This window comes from Acanthochromis polyacanthus, chromosome 22, assembly GCF_021347895.1.
Source record: "Acanthochromis polyacanthus isolate Apoly-LR-REF ecotype Palm Island chromosome 22, KAUST_Apoly_ChrSc, whole genome shotgun sequence".
In the NCBI taxonomy this organism is placed as follows: Eukaryota; Metazoa; Chordata; class Actinopteri; family Pomacentridae; genus Acanthochromis; species Acanthochromis polyacanthus.
This window is the reverse complement of record NC_067134.1, coordinates 5,916,741-5,940,439: the sequence shown is the minus strand read 5'-3', so window position 1 is coordinate 5,940,439 and position 23,699 is coordinate 5,916,741. Positions and strand designations below refer to the sequence as shown.

Genomic DNA, 23,699 nt, shown 5'->3' with positions numbered 1-23,699 from the left:
GTAAACAAAAACAAATCCATACCTGTGAAACCAACAAACATTGGACATTTTGTTAAAAACCCCTAACGATAAGGCTTAAAGCAGACAGTGCTTCTGTGAGCTAACTTTTACATGAACAACTGTACATGACAATGAGAAAACAGCAAATCTGTATATTTAAGATCAAAGCAATAAAAAATAGTGAAACCATGAGACATTATACTCTGTATAACTGAGCATGTGACAAATAAAACCTTCTTATCTTATCTTAGGCTTTGAGCCCAAAGTGCTTCTGTCAACTAACATTAAATATTTACAATGAAAATAAAGAAAAACAGTAATTCCTCAGATTTCAGAACATATAAATCAACAGGCTTTCAGTCTAAAGTGCCACTTGTGTCAACTAACACTTCTATTTACATTATTAAAAAAGTCAATCCTCACATTTTAGAGATTAAAGCCAGCACCTCTACATCTGTGTTTTTTTCTGTAAGTTTTGCTCTTCTGTCTTTGAGACATGCAAATTTCTCAATGACTCTGTGGTTAAAATCTGGGGTCTCCCTGACAAGTTTCTTTTCCACAGAGAGCATGGCCAGTGCATTAAGACGATCCTGCGACATCGTGTTCCTGAGGAAGGTCTTGATTGTTTTTAGTGTTGAGAAGCACCTCTCAGATTCAGCTGTCGTCATTGGAGTCGTGATGAGGATCTTCAGGAGAGACACAGTCTCTGAGAAGGTGTCCTGAAGATTGTTGCTCATGAAGAGCTGCTACAGAGCCACAGCATCACTGCAACTCCTGAACTCTGTGTTGCTGAAGATGAGCGAAAGTTCAGTGCAGACTGACCAACAGGGCGTGGTCATCCTGCACCTAGAGTGCCTATATAATGAGAGTGGCGACAACTGGGGATTTGAAGCCATTTTGTTTCCATTCACTCAATATGGGACGCGCAGCGCGAGGTCTGCAGTACGGGGGCCCACAGAGGACTGTGTGTCTGACACTGTGGTCTGCAGTACGGGGGCCCACAGGGGACTGTGTGTCCGACACTGTGGTCTGCAGTACGGGGGCCCACAGAGGACTGTGTGTCTGACACTGTGGTCTGCAGTACGGGGGCCCACAGAGGACTGTGTGTCCGACACTGTGGTCTGCAGTACGGGGGCCCACAGAGGACTGTGTGTCTGACACTGTGGTCTGCAGTACGGGGGCCCACAGAGGACTGTGTGTCTGACACTGTGGTCTGCAGTACAGGGGCCCACAGAGGACTGTGTGTCCGACACTGTGGTCTGCAGTACGGAGGCCCACAGAGGACTGTGTGTCTGACACTGTGGTCTGCAGTACGGGGGCCCACAGGGGACTGTGTGTCCGACACTGTGGTCTGCAGTACGGGGGCCCACAGAGGACTGTGTGTCTGACACTGTGGTCTGCAGTACGGGGGCCCACAGAGGACTGTGTGTCTGACACTGTGGTCTGCAGTACGGGGGCCCACAGAGGACTGTGTGTCCGACACTGTGGTCTGCAGTACGGGGGCCCCCAGGGGACTGTGTGTCCGACACTGTGGTCTGCAGTACGGGGGCCCACAGGGGACTGTGTGTCCGACACTGTGGTCTGCAGTACGGGGGCCCCCAGGGGACTGTGTGTCTGACACTGTGGTCTGCAGTACGGGGGCCCACAGGGGACTGTGTGTCCGACACTGTGGTCTGCAGTACGGGGGCCCCCAGGGGACTGTGTGTCTGACACTGTGGTCTGCAGTACGGAGGCCCACAGAGGACTGTGTGTCCGACACTGTGGTCTGCAGTACGGAGGCCCACAGAGGACTGTGTGTCTGACACTGTGGTCTGCAGTACGGGGGCCCACAGAGGACTGTGTGTCTGACACTGTGGTCTGCAGTACGGAGGCCCACAGAGGACTGTGTGTCCGACACTGTGGTCTGCAGTACGGAGGCCCACAGAGGACTGTGTGTCCGACACTGTGGTCTGCAGTACGGGGGCCCACAGAGGACTGTGTGTCCGACACTGTGGTCTGCAGTACGGGGGCCCACAGGGGACTGTGTGTCCGAAACTGTGGTCTGCAGTACGGGGGCCCACAGGGGACTGTGTGTCCGACACTGTGGTCTGCAGTACGGGGGCCCACAGGGGACTGTGTGTCTGACACTGTGGTCTGCAGTACGGGGGCCCACAGGGGACTGTGTGTCCGAAACTGTGGTCTGCAGTACGGGGGCCCACAGAGGACTGTGTGTCTGACACTGTGGTCTGCAGTACGGGGGCCCACAGGGGACTGTGTGTCTGACACTGTGGTCTGCAGTACGGGGGCCCACAGGGGACTGTGTGTCTGACACTGTGGTCTGCAGTACGGAGGCCCACAGAGGACTGTGTGTCTGACACTGTGGTCTGCAGTACGGGGGCCCACAGGGGACTGTGTGCCCGACACTGTGGTCTGCAGTACGGGGGCCCACAGAGGACTGTGTGTCTGACACTGTGGTCTGCAGTACGGAGGCCCACAGAGGACTGTGTGTCTGACACTGTGGTCTGCAGTACGGGGGCCCACAGGGGACTGTGTGCCCGACACTGTGGTCTGCAGTACGGGGGCCCACAGAGGACTGTGTGTCCGACACTGTGGTCTGCAGTACGGGGGCCCACAGGGGACTGTGTGTCCGACACTGTGGTCTGCAGTACGGGGGCCCACAGAGGACTGTGTGTCCGACACTGTGGTCTGCAGTACGGGGGCCCACAGAGGACTGTGTGTCCGACACTGTGGTCTGCAGTACGGGGGCCCACAGAGGACTGTGTGTCCGACACTGTGGTCTGCAGTACGGGGGCCCACAGGGGACTGTGTGTCCGACACTGTGGTCTGCAGTATGGGGGCCCACAGGGGACTGTCTTTGCCCCCTTTCTTTTCATCCTCTACACTGCAGACTTCTCCCATCACACCACAAACTGCCATCTTCAGAAGTTCTCTGACGACTCTGCCATCGTCGGTCTCATCACAGACGGAGATGAGGAGGAGGACAGAGAACTTAACCAGGACTTTGTGGACTGGTTCCTGATGAACGGCCTCCAGATCAATGCGGTGAAAACCAAGGAACTGGTGGTGGACTTTAGCAGGAACAGACACACTTCTCCTACACCAGTGAACATCCAGGGAACAGACATTGAGATTGTGGACTCCTACAGGTACCTGGGTGTTCACTGAACAAGAACCTGGACTGGACTACTAACACCAGCACACTTTACAAGAAAGGTCAGAGCAGACTCCACCTGCTCAGAAGACTGAGGTCCTTCGGGGTGCAGGGAGCACTTCTGAAGACCTTTTATGACTCTGTGGTGGCATCAGCCATCATGTATGGAGTGGTCTGCTGGAGCAGCAGCATCACGGCTGCAGACAGGAGGAGACTAAACAAACTGGTAAAGAAAGCCAGTTCTGTCCTGGGCTGCCCCCTTGATCCTGTGGAGGTGGTGGGAGACAGGAGGATGATGACAAAGCTGTTGTCTATCATGAAGGACACCCCCCCCCCCCCCCCCCCCCCCTGCAGGAAACAGTAAGATCAGTGGGCAGCTCCTTCAGTGACAGACTGCTTCACCCGTGGTGTCTAAAGCAGAGATACCGCAGCTCCTTCCTTCCTGCTGCAGTCACACTTTACAATCAAGCTCCCAGTAGTTTCTGTTCACCCATTTACAAACTGCAATAAAAATGTAAATAATGACGCTGTGCAATTTCAAAAAAATCTTGCTGTAAATAAGTGTCCAATCTGCTGCTGTACAATGTTTAATTTCCCTGCTGTGGGATTAATAAAGGTTTAATCTATCTATCTATCTATCTATCTATCTATCACCCCTCGTATATCTGTGTATGTGTATACATATACATATATATATATATATATATATATATACATATATATATATATATATATATATATATATATATACATATATATATATATATATATATATACATACATACATATATATATATATATATATGTATATATGAGTTTGTGCCTCATCTATGGAGGGAAGTTTTCATGTTTGTGTTGGACCAGAACCAGTGGAGGCAGGTTCCAGCTCAGTGTCACGTACATTCTGGTTCCAGTTCTTCCACATTCTTCAAACTTTGGTTTCTGGGGAGCGGCTGTGACTGAAAACAAAACAACACGTCAATCAGCCAGAAGTATGAGGAAATCTAAAGCGGTGAATTCCACCACTCCTTCAACCACAAACTGAATCTGATGTTCTTATATGAAAATGATACAAAAACGATGGCAGAGATCATAATAATAATGGATTTTATTTATAAAGCACATTACATTTGTAAACAAATCTCAATGTACACAATCAAGAAGACAATAAAAACAATGATAAAAAAACTATATAATATAATTTAAAAGTTTAAATACAGTAAAAGCAATCAACAATAAAAATCAATCAGAGAAGACGGTACGAAATAAAAAGGTTTTCAGCCCTTTTTTAAATGAATCCATCGTCTGTGGAGCCCTGAGGTGGTCGGGGAGGGCGTTCCACAGACGGGGAGCAGCAGCCTCAAAGGCCCTGTCGCCCATGGTCCTGAGCCGAGTCCTGGGCGGGCGCAGACGGTGTAGTTGACCTGACCGGGTTCTGGCTGAAGTGTGTGGGTGAAGGAGTTCAGTGAGATAAGTGGGGGCTGCACCGTGCAGACAGTGATGGGTGTGAAGAAGGATTTTGAACTGAATGTGAAGGTGAACAGGAAGCCAGTGCAGAGTGCGAAGGATGGGGGTAATGTGATCATGTTTACGCATCCTCATCAGGACCCGGGCAGCGCTGTTCTGAACATACTGGAGCCTTTGGAGGCTCTTGCCAGGGATCCCAATGAGGAGAGCATTACAGTAGTCCAGCCTGGAGGAGACAAAGGCATGGATGAGCTTCTCTGCAGCGGGACGGGAGAGAGATGGCCGGAGTTTGGCAATGTTACGGAGGTGAAAGAAGGAGGTTTTGCAAATGTGAGATATATGATGATCAAAGCTAAGATGGGGGTCAAACCTGACACCCAAATTAGTAACGGAGGGAGAAAGAGGAAAGTTGTGACCGAGAAAGGAGACAGAGGACATGACAGAGGAACGGAGCTGGTGTGGAGTGCCAATATGAATGGCTTCCGTTTTAGAGCTGTTCAGCTGTAAGAAATTTTCACTCATCCAAGCCTTTATCTCCTCCAGGCAGGAGTCCAGCTGAGTAACAGAGGATGGGGGGGTGGAGGAAGGGGTGACCTTGAGGTAGAGTTGAGTGTCGTCAGCATAGCAGTGGAATTGTATTCCATGCCTGCTGACGACACGGCCAAGGGGGAGCATGTAGATGGTGAAGAGGGTTGGACCGAGGACAGAGCCCTGGGGGACCCCACAGGTGACAGTGTGGGGGGATCAGCTGTAGACTCTGAGCACTTTTGAGTTTCCTTCCAGATCCTTGGTGAGAACCTTCTTGTCTCTGATGGTGTCGAAGCGGGCCGTGTGGATCTTGTTGCCGTAGTCATGGAGACCCATGTGACGCAGCATCATGACGGGAATATATACATATATATATATATATATATATATATATATATATATTTATCAGTGGTAGCTGGTGAATTTTTGTCTTGGGGGGGGTGCACTTAATTTACCAAACCAAATAGCAGAGTCGGCAACACCGGAATACAAGAATTGATGTAAATTATGTTCACAGTCAGTTGATGTGCTATTACTAGGCACCACTAGGAGGGTACACTAAGCACTACTGCTGAGTCAGATAGACAATTAAATGCACGTAAATGTTAGCAGCGAGTGAATCTGAATTGATCTCCCCAGTGTTTGATATGATTTGCTCCAGATAAGTTGTAATTGGTACACAAACCCTTAAAATCTCCTTTTCTATCATTAAACAAATTAAGAATGTATAAATATGCAAATCTATTTTTTTTACTTCAAAAGTAAAATAAAAAAACAATTCATTTTTCCAGCTTCAAAGAGTGCCAAGTGCTTCTTCTGTCAACAACATATTTATATTTACATACTCGCGTAAACAAAAACAAATCCATACCTGTGAAACCAACAAACATTGGACATTTTGTTAAAAACCCCTAACGATAAGGCTTAAAGCAGACAGTGCTTCTGTGAGCTAACTTTTACATGAACAACTGTACATGACAATGAGAAAACAGCAAATCTGCATATTTAAGATCAAAGCAATAAAAAATAGTGAAACCATGAGACATTATACTCTGTATAACTGAGCATGTGACAAATAAAACCTTCTTATCTTATCTTAGGCTTTGAGCCCAAAGTGCTTCTGTCAACTAACATTAAATATTTACAATGAAAATAAAGAAAAACAGTAATTCCTCAGATTTCAGAACATATAAATCAACAGGCTTTCAGTCTAAAGTGCCACTTGTGTCAACTAACACTTCTATTTACATTATTAAAAAAGTCAATCCTCACATTTTAGAGATTAAAGCCAGCACCTCTACATCTGTGTTTTTTTCTGTAAGTTTTGCTCTTCTGTCTTTGAGACATGCAAATTTCTCAATGACTCTGTGGTTAAAATCTGGGGTCTCCCTGACAAGTTTCTTTTCCACAGAGAGCATGGCCAGTGCATTAAGACGATCCTGCGACATCGTGTTCCTGAGGAAGGTCTTGATTGTTTTTAGTGTTGAGAAGCACCTCTCAGATTCAGCTGTCGTCATTGGAGTCGTGATGAGGATCTTCAGGAGAGACACAGTCTCTGAGAAGGTGTCCTGAAGATTGTTGCTCATGAAGAGCTGCTACAGAGCCACAGCATCACTGCAACTCCTGAACTCTGTGTTGCTGAAGATGAGCGACAGTTCAGTGCAGACTGACCCACAGGGCGTGGTCATCCTGCACCTAGAGTGCCTATATAATGAGAGTGGCGACAACTGGGGATTTGAAGCCATTTTGTTTCCATTCACTCAATATGGGACGCGCAGCACGAGGTGCACATTCACGAAAACTATGGATTGTTTACTGATTTGAAGACATGTTTTGGACAAAATAATTTACTGGCTTGTTTTGTCTGGATGTCCAAGGTTGGATTATGGCCATTTTTTGTGGAATATTTTCATCTGTGACTAGTTTTGAGCCTTCAAAGGTGAGTTGTGCTGTTTACGTTATTTGCTGTTTGTTGGACAAATGTGTTTATATTACCCGCTGTGGTAATCACATCTGAAAGTGGTTTATACCGGCGGATTCGTGAGAATCTAAGCTTTCCATGGGTGTATAATGTTTCTATCATCGAGCTTGCAGCTTCGGTCAATTTAGTAAAATACGTTTTCCGGTCCGCCTGTACGCTGCTGCAGCTGTTAGCATATGGCTAACAGCATCCTCATGCTAACGGCGGCTAACAGACCAGAAACAGGTGAACAACACGGAGCCTGTTCGGGTCATATGAGGCTGATAAGTGACTGCAGGTTGGACGGAAAACAGAAAATAGGAAACAGAAAACTGTCAGCTGTTTGTTGAATTGGAAATCATGTGAATGAACAGGGAGGCTGTTGTCGAAGCTCAGATGGGCCGCTGAAGTTTAACGGGTTACCCCGTTAAACTTCAGCGGCCCGTATTTCATGCATCTCCATGCATGAAAACGGTCAAAGTCAAAATAACCACAACTGCCTAAAATCACATCAAACTTTTCTATCTGTCATTCACCCATACATCATAACATGAAAGTACATGCATGGACTAACCTGGCACAAAAACCATGAAGTCGGTTTCCATCCCACTCTCCGGACTTTATTTTCACAGTTTCATTCTTTCACTACTCCTGGGAAATCTAAACATGTGTAATCCCTTCTCCGATCGATTTGTGCACCCAAAGGCACAACAGCCCGTCATTTTTCAGGTATTTATGAAGCCAAAAAGGACCTAGAATTACTCTCTGCGTTGTAAACAACGTTAACAGGCATAACCGGCGTTCATGAATAGGAAACAAAATGGCTCCTATAGATCACGTGACCAAAATTATTTGGACCCCTCATGTCGCCACTCTCATTATATAGGCACTCTACCTGCACCCTGCTGTCTGCTATCTCTTGTATTGAAGAGGAACAAACTGCGCATGTCAAAGTTATTACGAGAGTCAATGGGGAAAGATGAATGCGCCCCGGATATATGTCCACTATTAGTAATTGTAGACAACGTCGGACATTTCTAATCTGACTTTTTATTACAAATTATACATTTTAGTAACTCTCTACAGGCTCTATTATCCATTTTGCTTGTTACATGTAAATGTAATTTTAAAAACGTTTTATTGAAGGAAGGGCTGTGACTCTACATGACGTGAGACAGAGGAGGCGGCGCCCTAGCGCCCTCTGTTGACCAGCCGCCCCTGGCAGTCGGTTATTGGGACAGTCTGATGAGCTGCTGTTAGTTTACATTCTGTCTTTTCATGTTGAATCTCGCTGGTTTAACTGTGAACTGATTGATAAAAAGGTCAGGGGCCTGTTTCACGAAGCAGGTTTTACAAACTCTGAGTTTCTTCCACAACTCTGAGTTGATCTACTCTGAGATATAAAACTCTGAGTTTTCGGTTTCACAACGGCTGATTTGAGTTGGTTTAATCAACTCGGAGTAGTTTGACCCGGAGTTCAGCGCGTGCACCGCAACTCTGAAAAGACAGCATCAATGGAACCCCGATTCGACGAGTCACCATGGAAACGGGGAAGCAAAAGGCTGCGTTTTTGAACTGGAAGTTTTTAACGCGCTCATATGGCGAGTTTGAACACGTTTTTAGAAAGAAGTGCAACACCGCTGCAGCTGTAAAAGAGAGAGAGACGGCGTGGAGAACAGCCCGGATCAATGCGTAAGTTTAAATGTAGTCCTTTGTAATCGTAATAATATTACAGGGAATAACTGTCTGAATGGTAGAATATGAAGTTATTTCATTTAGAGGAAATCCTGACGGGACAGCAGCTTAAGATGAAATATAAAAACATTGTTCATTATCTCATGGAGGTACTTCATGTTGATCATGTTTTACATTGTAAAGTAGCCTAAATATTAAGTGGCTGTTTGACTGTGCAGTTGTTTTATCCACACATAGCCTAAATGTCTGCATCCATATCATGTTCTGTTAAATAATTAAGCCTATTTAAACTAACACAGACTTCTGCTCAGCCAACAGAAAGAAAGCAGATGTCTGTAAAACGGTGGAATAAAAGATGCATATATATGCATATGATTATATAGTTCTCTATTGTGTCTTTTTTGTCTTTTGGCTCCTTCACACCACAGACCTTGTAACTGTAAGTTTAGTGTACTTTAAGTGTAGTTTAAGTTTACTGAAACATGTCACTGATCTAGGATGAAGAGGATGAAACTGTGTCTGCTGCCTTTACAGAGGGGGATCCAGAAAGGCATACAGAGCTATGTTACTGATAGTTCTCTTCTCATTCACATTCTGGGTGGAATATAGAGTGTGACATTTAGCCTACACTGAAGTGTTGCACATTCTCATCCTTTTTAACAGAGCATGGCTGGACAGCAGCAGGATGGTTCCTCAGCTTCCACTGCACAGACTGACACAGTGAGATGGATGTTCAGGAAACACCAGAGCTTCATTCTGTGGAATTCATGTGCAACTGTAGAATTTAATGTCCTCTATGCATTCCCAGTTATCAGTAAAACAGATTTACAAACTGCATTTGCTGAGAAAAATCCAAAAACAGATTAGGAGGACAGATCTGGAAACTGAAATACTGGAGCACAAGTTAGAGGTGGTGATGGTCACAGGTGAATTATGTTAACTACTGGAACATGAACTGAACTGTTTATTTGTAGGAAATAAAGAAGAGCAAATGAAATGTGTATCATGTCTTTATTTGCTGTGGTGGTGATGATGGAGACTTAAACTCTAAAGTGATTCTTGCATACGGTGTCTCTGACTGCTCTGCTGTCCTGGATAGCTGCAGGTGGATGGGCTCATCATCTGGGTCTTCAGTTTGTAGGGCAGGGTGTTGCTCTCCTCTAATAGTGGTAATATTATGAAGAACAACACATGCCACAGTAATATCACAGGCCCTCTCAGGGGTCACCCTGAGGAGACGTAGGCTCTGGAAACGGGCTTTCAGCAGGCCTATGGTCATCTCCACCCGGGCTCTGGTCCTGCAGTGAGCCCGGTTGAAGTTCTGTTGGGGGCCTGGTTCAGGGTCAGGGTATGAGGTCATCAGCCTGGGTTGTCATGGTAACCCCTGTCACCCAGCAGAAGGCCATCAAACTCTCCTGTAATGTATAGTGGATACATCAGAGCATATTAAAGGAGAGAGACAAGAGAATTCTATTGTGAAAACCTTTATGCTGCTGACCACGCTGCAGTCTGTTGCTCAGGTTAGACTCTCCATAAATCCTGGAGTCATGAACAGACCCAGACCACGTGGCCTCCACATTAGAAATGATGTATGCAGCATCACATATGATCTGGACAGTGCAGAGAATGACAGATGTTGAACTATGATGCAGTCTTTAACATTTAGAAACAGTAGTCAGTCTACCTGTAGCCTACCTGCACATTTATGCTGTGAATGGACTTCCTGTTCATGATGTGAGGGAGCTGTGATGGGGATGTGTGTGCATCTATGCAGCCAATCACACTGGGAAATCCTAAAAGAAATTAAAATGACTGATCCCAGTCTGAGGCTGCAGCACAATGTCATTAACAGAATATGATTTAAATGAATGTAACAGATCTCTACATCATTCACCTGCAATCCTGTGGATCCTCCTGATGTTCTGACAGGTTTATGTCCACAATGATGGTAAAAGTGGTTTCAGAGCCAGGAAAACTTTTCTGACTGTCCTCCATACAGTTGTCTTACTCTGCATCTCTGACATCATATAAAAACTTCCATTTGCAAAGAACCGCAGCGCAACACACAATATCTGCTGGATGTGAGAGCATGACTGGTTGGTAATGTAAATGTAAGGACGGATTAGGTTGTTTATGTAGATTATGGACTTGAAACGATCACGAAACGGTACCGCTCAAACCGATAACTGTCCGGAAATGTGAGAACATTTATGCTCGGTCTGATAACAATCTACCGACGAATATTTAATGATCTGTGCAGTAATGCTGCTCCTTTATCCACTGGATCGTTAATAAAAGCTGTTCTACGCCAAAACTCGCTCGCTTACTGACTGAATGAATGAGGAAATGAAACAGCGTGTGGCTGAAAGAGGGCGGAGACGGAGAGAAACTGGAGGTTTTCTCAGATAAACCTGCTGGAGACCAGGTTAGAGTCATAGAGTCTGTTACTGCGGTAACTGACCGAGAGTTGAAGTTACCCCTCTTTGTGAAACAGGCTAGAGTTACCCCTCTGTCTCAGGGTTAAGTTACCTCGCTTCATGAAACGGAAAACTCTGAGTTTCCCTCATTTCAGGGTTAAGAAACTCAGAGTTTTCACTAAACCTGCTTCGTGAAATAGGCCCCAGATCTGTAGCCCTCATGGACCAACTAAGGTCACATTATCAGACAATCAGCTCCTGCAGTTCCTCAGTCCTGGTTCCAGATGACTTTAACAACATGAGGTCCTCTGAATGTGGACTAGTACTATGAAGCATCTCCTTCTCTGTCAGATCAGAGTTTTTCTACCATTTTCTGCACCGGTCTGAGGTAAATGTGTGAGATTGGAGTTTATCTGGATGAAATGAAGGAATTCATCTGCAGGTTTTAGAAATAAAAACATGAAGTGTAGCTTTTGGAGGCTGGAGATGAAGATCTAAAACTGATTATTGTCACAACCTCCTTCAACAATCACAGTCTTCTCATTGGACAGAAATCAAACTGCAGTTCTGCACATTCAAGTCCAATAAGCAGAAAACAGAGCATCAGATTCAGTTTGTTGTTGAAGGAGTGGTGGAATTCACCGCTTTAGATTTCCTCATACTTCTGGCTGATTGACGTGTTGTTTTGTTTTCAGTCACAGCCGCTCCTCAGAAACCAAAGTTTGAAGAATGTGGAAGAACTGGAACCAGAATGTACGTGACACTGAGCTCCAACCTGCCTCCACTGGTTCTGGTCCAACACAAACATGAAAACTTCCCTCCATAGATGAGGCACAAACTTTACAGCTTCACACTGTTTCTGTGTAAAATCCAACAGCTTCAGCAGCGACAGTCCTGGTTAGTGGAAGCAGCAACGACGAGGTCCAGACGAGCAGCAGACATCCACACATCTGTCCACAACCAGAACCAGCAAGACTTGATCCATGTCAGACTGGACAGAACCAGAGTCAGAACCAGCAATGAAAGACATTTAAAACATCTACAGTCCCAAAGTCTGGACCCAGACAGCAAGCAGTTATTGAAACTATATTCAATCAATGTTATTTTTTTCAACTATAAGTCATTGAATCAACGTTGAATTCTGATGTTGATTCAACATCATGTTGCACCATTTTTTAATATTGAAACAACATTGAAATTCTGACCACAGACCAATGGTATTTCAACCATCAGGAACATTGAAACAACCTTGACATTTCTACTCAACTATAAATCAATGTGGTTTCAATTACATTCAAACGGTGAAAGCGCTGCATTGTGTCCAGCCAGGATGTGGAAAAGGTGATGAAAACATTTTACTGTAGGGTTAAATAATTACAGCAGAGGACTTTACAAAAGAACTTTTATTACAATTTATGCTAATTGAATTTTTAACAAAACAAACAAACGAACAAAAAAGGAACAACTTCAGGGGTATGTGTGTGTGTGTGTGTGTGTGTGTGTGTGTGTGTGTGTGTGTGTGTGTGTGTGTGTGTGTGTGTGTGTGTGTGTGTGTGGGCACGCGCATGTGTGTGTTGTCTTGTGTGATGTGTGTGATCTCCCACTTCCCTCCACCAACTTATTCAGGAATTCCAGAATTATTTCTACATCAACAAAAAGAAGAATAAGAAAAGAACAAAAGACAAGAACAGAAGTCGGTTGTATTGGGAATTTAGAGCGTCCAGTCCCCCCTGCCCTATCCGGTGCGTAGCGCAGCCACTTCTGCACAAACTCAAACTGTGTGGCTGTTCCTCCCTCCAGAACAAGAGCATCTAAACATCCATCCATTCTCTGTACACCACTTTATCCTCACTAGGGTCATGGGGGGTGCTGGAGTCTATCCCAGCTGACTCTGGTGAAGGCAGGGGACACCCTGGACAGGTCACCAGTCTGTCACAGGGCTACATACACAGACACACAATCACACTCACATTCACACCTACGGACAATTTAGAGTAACCAATTAACCTCAGCATGTTTTTGGACTGTGGGAGGAAGCCGGAGTACCCGGAGAAAACCCACGCATGCACAGGGAGAACATGCAAACTCCATGCAGAAAGATCCCAGGCCGGGATTTGAACCGGGGATCTTCTTGCTGCGAGGCAAAAGTGCTAACCACTACTCTACTGTGGAGTCCAGCATCTAAACAGAAAAGGTCTAATTTGTCCTTACTGTCTGTGTCCTGTGGACATTAACACTGCATAGTTGCATCTTTTGCCTATGAATCTCAAAAAACACTTCCTCCATAGATGAGACAAAACCATTCACAGTAGACTGATTTAATCCAGCTGCCTTAAGTTGTGCAACAGCATTGGCACACATATCCAGACAACTATTAGAGTTTCTTGACTCAGATGTTGTGGCTGTCTCATCTACATTAATTGTCGCTGCCTCTTCTACTCTGTTTAAGTCAACATTGTTGTCAATCTGTTGTTCAGCACATTCAGTGTGTTTGGTGTTCAAATGCTTCCTAAAACCAGAAAAAGTACCAAACACACGGCCGCATCCAGTTTGAATGCATTTAAGGCTTAGATTTTTTCCAGGCAGGTAACCATGAACTAGTCGTAAATGTCGAACAAGCATGGGTGTAGGTTTGGTCTCCACATTGGTAGGGACGATATAACAGCATCACCTGCATGTACACTTTTTGCTGGGGACGGGACATTAATTAGACCAAACAGATTGGGTGAACGGGGGTCAGGGCTACAGTTCTCACAAATATGAACCTAATTAATTGATAAGCTAAATGATCAATGCAAAATAAATCTGTATTGACTTATACTAACTTTCATGTGTATTGGTTCAGGTGATAGTAATTAAATACATTTTAATTAATAAATAAATGCACTAATAGGTATTTGGTTTCAAAGGTGTAAAGTCACAACATGCTCTAGCCTTCTTTCCTTCTAAACCAGAAGAAAAGCAGCAGCATGTGGTTTTTTTTTGACTGTCAACACTTTCCTGTGAAACACAGACTGGGACCTCTCTCTCTAAGCAGCTTCTTGCTCACGTTTTTCTGGTTCTATATTTTCCAGCAGAGTTCACTACATTTCTCACAGTTTAATTAACGTTAACAGTAGAAAACACATACAGGAGGACAATTCTCTCTAAGCAGCTTCCTACTCGAGTTTAGCAGGTTAGCAAGTTCACACAGTTTAATGTTATGCTAACTCTGATGCAGGTCGGACTTTCAGTAGCAGCATTAGTGGTGTGTTCCCCACGTCCACAACATTGACGTCTTTTTACATTACTTACAGTGTCGTCTGCTGCTGCTGCTGGCCAAAAAAAACTTCTAATATCCCTCCTCTTTGAAGGGGGTGGAGAAGGCGGCATGTTTATTTCTTGTGTATTTCTGTCGGGGATGTGTGAGTGTGTGTGTGTGTGGCGGGGGGGGGGGGGGGGGGTGTCAAGTCATCAGCCAATCAAACGCACGTTTGATTGGACCGGCACATTCAGCAAGTGAAAAGGGGTAAATGTAAGTCTGAACATAATGAAAATAATTCACTTAATAATGGTAGGGTCAGTTCTATCCTTACAACATATGGGAAGACAATCAACATTATAACTGAACTCATTATATAATGCAAATAAGGTTGCTTAAAAGTTGGTGGGGACAACTTGACCCTCTTGAAAAGTTGGTAGTGTTATGTCCCTACCGTCCCGATGCAAACCTACACCCTTGCGAACAAGCATGTTTGAACTAGTTAACTCAGCCTGACAAACAAAACACTTCATGATGGAAGACCAATGTCAAACACTACAGAAGCAACCTCATCGTTACTTCTGCAACACGAGGACTCTCTTTGACTTTGCTGACATCAATGTTGTACACAGTGGTGTGGATGAACACGTACATGTTGTATGATGTCCCAAACACAAAGTGCGCCTTAAACAGTTCATCAAAAGCACCAAGAGAAGAGGATGACCTGCAAGGTATGGCATTCTTGTCGAGAATGACGAAGAACTGGTGGATAGCGTTCTTCCTCGCTCCAACAGCCAAGAGACAGGGTTGAGTGTTCGTAGTGATGGCATCAAGATGCTCTTGAATGCTTGTTCCAGTCTATGGAGAAGAGATAAAAAATTATATGGTTAATATTATAATAGAACTGTTTACAAGACTAATTAATGTAAAATATAGAAAAATACATCGAAAATACAGAAGAAAAAATACAAACCTTCTTGAAGACCACAAGATGCTTGTCAGCCCGGGACACAGACACCTTTCCTGGTCTCTTTCCACCCAGAGCAGTAGGTGGAATCAAGTGTAAGAGCAGTAAAATTGATGAGAGTTCACTGTCCTAACCTGTAACAACACAAGTTTGATAACGCATTTGAATTGTGGACCACCAATATCATTCAGACTGACCCACAGGGCGTGGTCAGCCTGCACCCTGCTGTCTGCTGTCTCTTGTATTGAAGAGAAACAAACTGCGCATGTCAAAGTTATAACGAGAGTCAATGGGGAAAGATGAGTGCGCCTCGGCCGGATATATGTGCACTATTAGTAATTGTAGACAACGTCGGACATTTCTAATCTGACTTTTTATTACAAATTATACATTTTAGTAACTCTCTACAGGCTCTATTATCCATTTTGCTTGTTACATGTAAATGTAATTTTAAAAACGTTTTATTGAAGGAAGGGCTGTGACTCTACATGACGTGAGACAGAGGAGGCGGCGCCCTAGTGCCCTCTGTTGACCAGCCGCCCCTGGCAGTCGGTTATTGGGACAGTCTGATGAGCTGCTGTTAGTTTACATTCTGTCTTTTCTTTCTTATTGTGTTTTCATGTTGAATCTTGTTGGTTTAACTGTGAACTGATTGATAAAAAGGTCAGATCTGTAGCCCTCATGGACCAACTAAGGTCACATTATCAGACAATCAGCTCCTGCAGTTCCTCAGTCCTGGTTCCAGATGACTTTAACAACATGAGGTCCTCTGAATGTGGACTAGTACTATGAAGCATCTCCTTCTCTGTCAGATCAGAGTTTTTCTACCATTTTCTGCACCAGTTTGAGGTAAATGTGTGAGATTGGAGTTTATCTGGATGAAATGAAGGAATTCATCTGCAGGTTTTAGAAATAAAAACATGAAGTGTAGCTTTTGGAGGCTGGAGATGAAGATCTAAAACTCTGATTATTGTCACAACCTCCTTCAACAATCACAGTCTTCTCATTGGACAGAAATCAAACTGCAGTTCTGCACATTCAAGTCCAATAAGCAGAAAACAGAGCATCAGATTCAGTTTGTTGTTGAAGGAGTGGTGGAATTCACCGCTTTAGATTTCCTCATACTTCTGGCTGATTGACGTGTTGTTTTGTTTTCAGTCACAGCCGCTCCCCAGAAACCAAAGTTTGAAGAATGTGGAAGAACTGGAACCAGAATGTACGTGACACTGAGCTGGAACCTGCCTCCACTGGTTCTGGTCCAACACAAACATGAAAACTTCCCTCCATAGATGAGGCACAAACTCATATATACATATATATATATACATATATACATATATATATATATATATATATATATATATATATATATATATGTATATATATATATATATATATATATATATATATATATATATGTGTGTGTGTATATACATATATATATATATATATATATATATGTATATATATATATATATATATATATATATATGGCATGCCGTTTAGGAAATTATATATATAATGAAAGTCGATATATATATAATGAAACTTGATATATATATAATGAAACTTGATATATATATAATGAAAGTCGATATATATATAATGAAACTTGATATATATATAATGAAAGTTGATATATATATATATATATATCAACTTTCATTATATATATATCAACTTTCATTATATATATATCGACTTTCATTATATATATATCTCGACTTTCATTATATATATATATATCGACTTTCATTATATATATATATCGACTTTCACTATATATATATCAACTTTCATTATATATATATCAAGTTTCATTATATATATATATCAACTTTCATTATATATATATCAAGTTTCATTATATATATATCGACTTTCATTATATATATATCAACTTTCATTATATATATATCAAATCTTTTTTTCCTACCGAGCCCCGGAAGGGACATGTCCGTATGGCGAAGCGACAACGAAGGACACTCACCCGGACGAGAATTTTATTGAGTTTTATTTTAAAATCGGCCTGAAACACACAGACATTCAAGCAGTGCGATGCGCTAAGAGTCTGCCATGCAGACCAGCGATCCTGATAATGGTAAGTTTTATTTCTCCAACATCCTGCTGTTATCCTACTATGAATACGCTAGCTACAACAGTCCCACATCAGTATTATGAACGTTCCGCCAGTTAACGCGGTCCGGACACCGGATCAGTGATTAGAGGTTGGCGTTCAACTATTGTTTGCCAGCCAGTTAGCCGCTGGTAAGCTAACAAGCTATGAAACAACTCCTTATAAAACCGGAGGAAAGCAGCAGCAATATTTCAGTCCAAGACCTGTATTCAGAACCTCCCACGCTGTTACACAATGACCCATTAATCATATTACTGAACTATATGGTTATCATTGAAATTTCCCTTGAAGAACCAGTGAACTCTTTGCGAACACATTTTAATTTATGTGTTGATTATGTTTCGTATCAGTAATACAAGTCTAAAAAACTGATTCAAATGATCAAGTTAACACAATGAAGTAAAGAGTACTGGTAATCTGCAGCTATTTTCATAATTTCAAGGTAAAATTCTGATGTGTGATTTTCTAGCTTTGCAGATGTGGAAATCCAATGCACTGATTTCTTATACACACATGCTTTTGGTGTTTTTTGTTGTAAAATAAAACAAGGCATTTATCACTGTTGGAAATTATTACAGGTATTATTTGTAACACTTTCTAACATTGTATGGACAAAGCAATAAATCAGTTAATGGATAAAATCATTTGTATTACAGATGCTATCAACAGCATGTCTTGTTCATTTTATTTAGTTGTCGGCCTTGGATGATGAGGTCCAGTTACCAGGAGCACTAGTCTGCAGCTTACTGGTTCCGTCTTGCAGCTCCTCCACACTGTCCTCCTCTCTACAGACCAAATCAAGTAAGATCTGTTTAGACTATGCAGACATCAACATGATCAGTATGTTATCTTTTGACCCATCCTAAAATCACAAAATAGAACATTTACTTTAAGTTAACTGTGTTTATGAAAATAGAAAATAATTACTGACAGCTCGTACTTTTTGGTGCTTTTATGCAGGAAAAGGGAACCAGGAAGCTGCTGTGGATCCTCTGCAGTATCTGGAGAGGTCAGAGGAACGGTTCTTGGAACAGATCGGAAGACACCAAGACGTGACCTCTGCCATGCTCCAGAACATCCAGAAGATGAATGAAAACCTTGTGTGCAGTACAGGCATCAGTGGGTGGTCATGCCTAATTGGCAATGACCTAGCCAACCACCCGAGGCGCACCCACTTATAAGAGGGGCGATCCCTACCTGCCATCTCTCTCTCGCTGCTCCTGACAGGTGATGTCATTTCCGGACCGGACGCTTTGCTTCGGACAGGTAACGCGGCTTGTCTGCTCACCTGATGCTTTTGTCTCGCGTAGCAGGGAGCTAATGATTTTGTGTTGTGCTACAGAGTGGCCGACTTGGTGCTCTCCAGGCTCATGTGTGTGTGTCATCTGAATGGCCTGCTGTGGTGAGTGTCTTCCTCTCTGCCTGTTACACGGCTGATAATTACCGTGGCTAATTATAGCCTGATTGTAGGTGGACGCTGGTAGCTGTGCGGTACCCTCTCCCTCTTTCGTGGTGTGTGTGTCATACTGGTTGACCTGCTAACTGGTAGGTAGTTTCCTGCACTCTCTGATTTTTGTATACAAACGCGAACTCATTAATGACAGATTCGTCGGGTCCTCAGATCCCTCTGCTAATGGTGCGAGTGACGTCTGCAAATGGTGCGTGAGTGACGTCAGCATCTGCTGACCAGGTTTGCGGCCAGAACTCGAAACATACATAGCCACCAGCTACGGGGGACCGCTGCTGCTTTGTCTTTGTTTCCTTTTATGCTGCTTTTGCTTTTGTTTTGTCTCTTGGTTGTTGCTTTTGCACCAAGGTTTTAATTGGCATTTAATGTAGGTATTTTAATGTGGCGATTGTGAATAGTGGGGTTAGATCCCTCTCCACATTTGTTTATTTCTTTTGTTTTTGTTCTCATTAGTTTTTATTCAGTTTCTCTGCCTGTTTGCTTAATTTGTTATCTAATTTCTTTTGGTTTTGATATTTTGTCTGGGCAGAGGTTATTATTTTTGTTAATTGAATTGTGTTAATGTGACCCCACTAATTTCTTTTGTGTTGTTCCCTTTAGTTGCTGAGGTCCGGTGGTGGTGGAGGTGACTTGGTGGTGGGGTTCCCCCCCCCTTCTCGTGTGCTGTGCTTCCCTGGGTTCTAGGTTTCCTCACTGAGTGTGTGCTGTGTGTGACTGTCACGTGTGCCTGGGTGCTTATATTTTTGGTTGGGGATTCTCCACCGACCTGTAGCCTACACACCCCGGTAAGCCTCAGCGTTAATTTAGTTTCCCCCGTTCATTTGTCCCTGTGTGAATGGTATTGTAGTGTTTTAACTTGTCTGTTAAATAAAGAATATGTTTTTTTGAATGGAAACGTGTCTCCTCGCCCCTGAGTAAAACGAACTTGTGTGCCTTAAGGGTGAACTTGATTGAAAACTTACTTCCTGGGGCGAAATTCCCCAGGTGGCGTTGTCGGTAACAATATAGTTAGTGTATGATTTGACCAAGACTGTCATACTACAGCCGCTCCGTAACACCCCCTCGTCTCGCCACATATTTATTGTTACTTTTGTGAGTTTCAAGTGATTTCAGTGAGAATTGTGGGTTTTTCCTTCTTTAACTGAGGGGTACCAACAATTTTGTCCACGTGTGTATATATATATATATATATATATATATATACATATAACAAGGAGCTAGACTAGAACAGGATAGAGTTTATTTACATTTACAATAAGCACAATTATTAATATTAACTATTTCTTTTTTTATACCTCTCTTTAGGATGATATATGCATATAACAATGAGAGACTAGAACAGGATTGTTTAACTTTTACAATAAACAACTTAAGTAATAATATTAATCAATTATTTAATTATTTCTTTCTCTCTCTCTAGGCTGTTATATACATCTAAGAAGGAGATTAGAACAAGATAGAGGCAGACTGGAACAGAATACAGTTTATTTACATTTACAATACACAGGTACATTGTTGTGTGTTTCCCTGAGTAAGTAACACTTCACACCCCACACTGTCAAACTCATCAGGTTTAAAATGTTTGCTGCAGAGCACCAACTCATCACTTGCAGCAAACCCCACTCTCCTCAAAGCTGCTTCCTACTTCCTCCTCAGCCGAAAGTCTTTGGGAAACCTACATGGAGTAAAAACAATAGACAAAAAAGTATATGTCTGTACACAACAGCATATCTAAAAATAAATCATGCTACTAAATTAAGGACAAAGAACAGAAGTAGCCAATATTCTGGAGACCAAAGTTATTTAATTTGATCAGTATAACATTGTTTAGTAACCTTTCAATTATGTGAGAGCAGTCCTAAAGAATTGCCTGAATCCCAATCATAAAATGGGTTTGGAGGAAGAACATAGATGCTAATCTGGATATATATGAGTTAGGCTTTATAACTACTATTGGTAGTATTGGTGGTATTAATAGTAATGCGACTACTACTAGTAGTAGTAATACACCAACTACTGCTGCTGATACTGTCACTGCTACTACAACTTGTAATACTATTACAAATGCTGACACTTCTACTACTCTAACGGCTATTTATACTACTACTGCTGCTTGAACTTTTGGTATTACTATTACTGCTGTTTGTACTTTTAGTATTACTACTACTACTACTACTACTGCTTGTACAGCTATACTACAGCTACTAATAATCGTCTGGTGTTTGGTTGTCCAGCTGTTAGCTTGCGTTCGTGTTTTGCTAGCGGCTAACTGGTTAGCTCTCATAGACTCTGAACAAGATTTAACAATGAAAAAAGAACCAAAAAAAATTCTTACCTATGGAAAGTTATTCCAAGTTTCCTTGTCTCCAACGTTCGACGTAATGTGCAATTAAATGCAGCGCAATGAGCCGGCATTGTTTAAAATGCCGTAAAATGCAGAAGGGGCCAGAACGAGGGGGGGTCCGTGACGTCACTTTCCTGCGCCACTTGAGAATGCATTTGCGTTTCTTCTTCTTCTTCTCTCTTTTTAAATGGCGGGTCGCAAACAACTTAAGGTGCATACCGCCACCTACTGCACAAGAGTGTGTATCATCATTCAGTCATTTCTATTTACCTATTTATATCTTATTTAATAACCCTGTGTCCCTCAGGAACACAAGTAGCGCCCTCCTCCCTTTCCTTATCTCTTCCCCCTCTCCTTCTGTTCCCAATATTCCAACTAGGCTCCACTTCCTACCCGACTCCTTAACTTTCCTCTCCAACATTTCCCTTTCCACTGAAAATTTCCTACACTGCATCACCACATGTTCCACGGTTTCTTTAACTCTGCATGTTTCACATAGATCATCTCCTCGTTTCCCTAACAGATACATGATATTGTTAAGCCCAGTGTGTCCTACTCGTAAACGTGAGATGACAATTTCTTCCCTCCTGCTCCTTTCTTCGTAATTATTAACTTTCACTGATTTTTGAATTTTATGAAATCCCCTACCCTTCTTATCTTCATCCCACTTTTTCTGCCATTTTTCCAGTCCTTTCCTTTTAATTATTGTTTTCCCTTCTCCTCTGCCTAATTGAATATGCAGTGCTATTTCTCCCTTAAGTGATGCTTTGGCTAATTTGTCTGCCATCTCATTCCCTTTCACCCCCTCATGTGCTGGTACCCAACAAAACTGAACATCAATACCACCCCGATGTAGTCTAAATAGGCTATGCTGTATTTCCATTAGAAGATCTTCTCTGTCTGAATTAGTTGTCTGTATACTTTGTAAAGCTGCTGCAGAGTCAGTGCACACCACCACCCGATCTGGTCTGACTTCCTCCACCCACTGCAAGCATACAATAATGGCCACCACCTCTGCTGTGTAAACTGATAACTGATTCGAAATTCTTTTAGATATACATATATTGAAATCTGGGATAAAAATACCAACACCCACATATTCATGTTCATTTTTTGATCCATCTGTAAATATTTTAAGGTGGCTGTAATAATTTTGCCTCACATATGTATTTACTTTTATCCCAGTTTCTGCCCTACACCATTCTCTTTTCTTTTCTAAAATACACATATCCACTTTTATTTCTGGGTACAACCATGGAGGCACATTACTTATTGGATTAGCTATTGCAAAATCCAAATTCTCCATGTTAAGCTGTTTCACCTTATTATTTATCTCCCATCCAAATCCTCTCCTTTTAAATGTGGAATACTCCCAGCACTGTTCTAATGTATTAGTCACGGGATTCTCACCTCCATACCCTTTTAATTTTACCCAGTAATTTAATGCAAATATATCTCTTCTTATCTCCAGTGGTACTTCTCCTGCCTCTATTATGACTGCATTAGTTGGTGTTGTTTTAATGAGTCCTGTACAGATTCTCAAAGCCCTATATTGTAACCTGTCTATTTTTTTGAGAGTAGTTACTGCTGCCGCTCCATATATTATACAACCATAATCTATGGCTGACCTCATCAATGCTTTATATATGTCCAGTAATGCTTGTTTGTCTGCTCCCCAATTACACCCAGCAACAGCTCGTAAAAGGTTTATTGATTTTTTACATTTTGTTTCTAAATGTTGAATATGAGTTTTCCATGTATATTTATTGTCCAGCCATAGACCTAGGTACTTAAACTCATTCACTTTCTGCAAAGGTTGCCCATACAACGTTAGATTTATATTATTAATCTCCCTTTTATTTGTTATTATCATGTAACAAGATTTACTGACTGAAAGTTTGAACCCCCACTCATATGACCACCTCTCTACCTCCTGAATCGCATTCATCACATTTTTGGTTACATGAGCCACATTTCTGCTTCTCATCCATATAGCACCATCATCTGCATAGAGGGCTGATTTAACATTCCAGTTTAAATTTGAAAAAATATCATTAATCATGACATTAAACAATATTGTACTAATGGCACTTCCCTGCGGAATACCATTTTCTACCTCAAAATCCTGAGACAACGTTGTTCCTACTTTTACCTTAATTTTTCTATCCGTTAAGAAATTTATTATCCAGTTATAAACTCTTCCACCAATACCCATTTGATTAAGTTTAATGAGTATACCATCTCTCCACACTGAATCATATGCTTTCTCAATATCAAAAAAAACAATAATCATAACTTCTTTCATTTTTAAAGTCTTTTCAATC

The 23,699-nt window shown here is 42.4% G+C and overlaps 4 long non-coding RNA genes across 4 annotated transcripts; 2 read left to right on the top strand and 2 right to left on the bottom strand.

Annotated features, from left to right (window-relative positions):
- The first annotated feature begins 8,515 nt into the window (after window positions 1–8,515).
- On the top strand, window positions 8,516–9,798 carry LOC127532207 (uncharacterized). The gene is made up of 2 exons (XR_007939606.1): window positions 8,516–8,798; window positions 9,299–9,798. It is a non-coding gene; the product is annotated as an uncharacterized LOC127532207 (long non-coding RNA).
- On the bottom strand, window positions 9,794–11,686 carry LOC127532208 (uncharacterized). The gene is made up of 2 exons (XR_007939607.1): window positions 10,300–11,686; window positions 9,794–10,216 (listed from the first exon to the last, which is right to left on the bottom strand). It is a non-coding gene; the product is annotated as an uncharacterized LOC127532208 (long non-coding RNA).
- Window positions 11,687–17,181: 5,495 nt separating this feature from the next.
- LOC127532212 (uncharacterized) lies at window positions 17,182–18,653 on the top strand. Its single transcript, XR_007939616.1, has 3 exons — window positions 17,182–17,527; window positions 18,256–18,364; window positions 18,524–18,653. It is a non-coding gene; the product is annotated as an uncharacterized LOC127532212 (long non-coding RNA).
- Window positions 18,654–20,499: 1,846 nt separating this feature from the next.
- On the bottom strand, window positions 20,500–21,534 carry LOC127532210 (uncharacterized). Its single transcript, XR_007939615.1, has 2 exons — window positions 21,367–21,534; window positions 20,500–20,706 (listed from the first exon to the last, which is right to left on the bottom strand). It is a non-coding gene; the product is annotated as an uncharacterized LOC127532210 (long non-coding RNA).
- Between the last annotated feature and the right edge of the window lie 2,165 nt (window positions 21,535–23,699).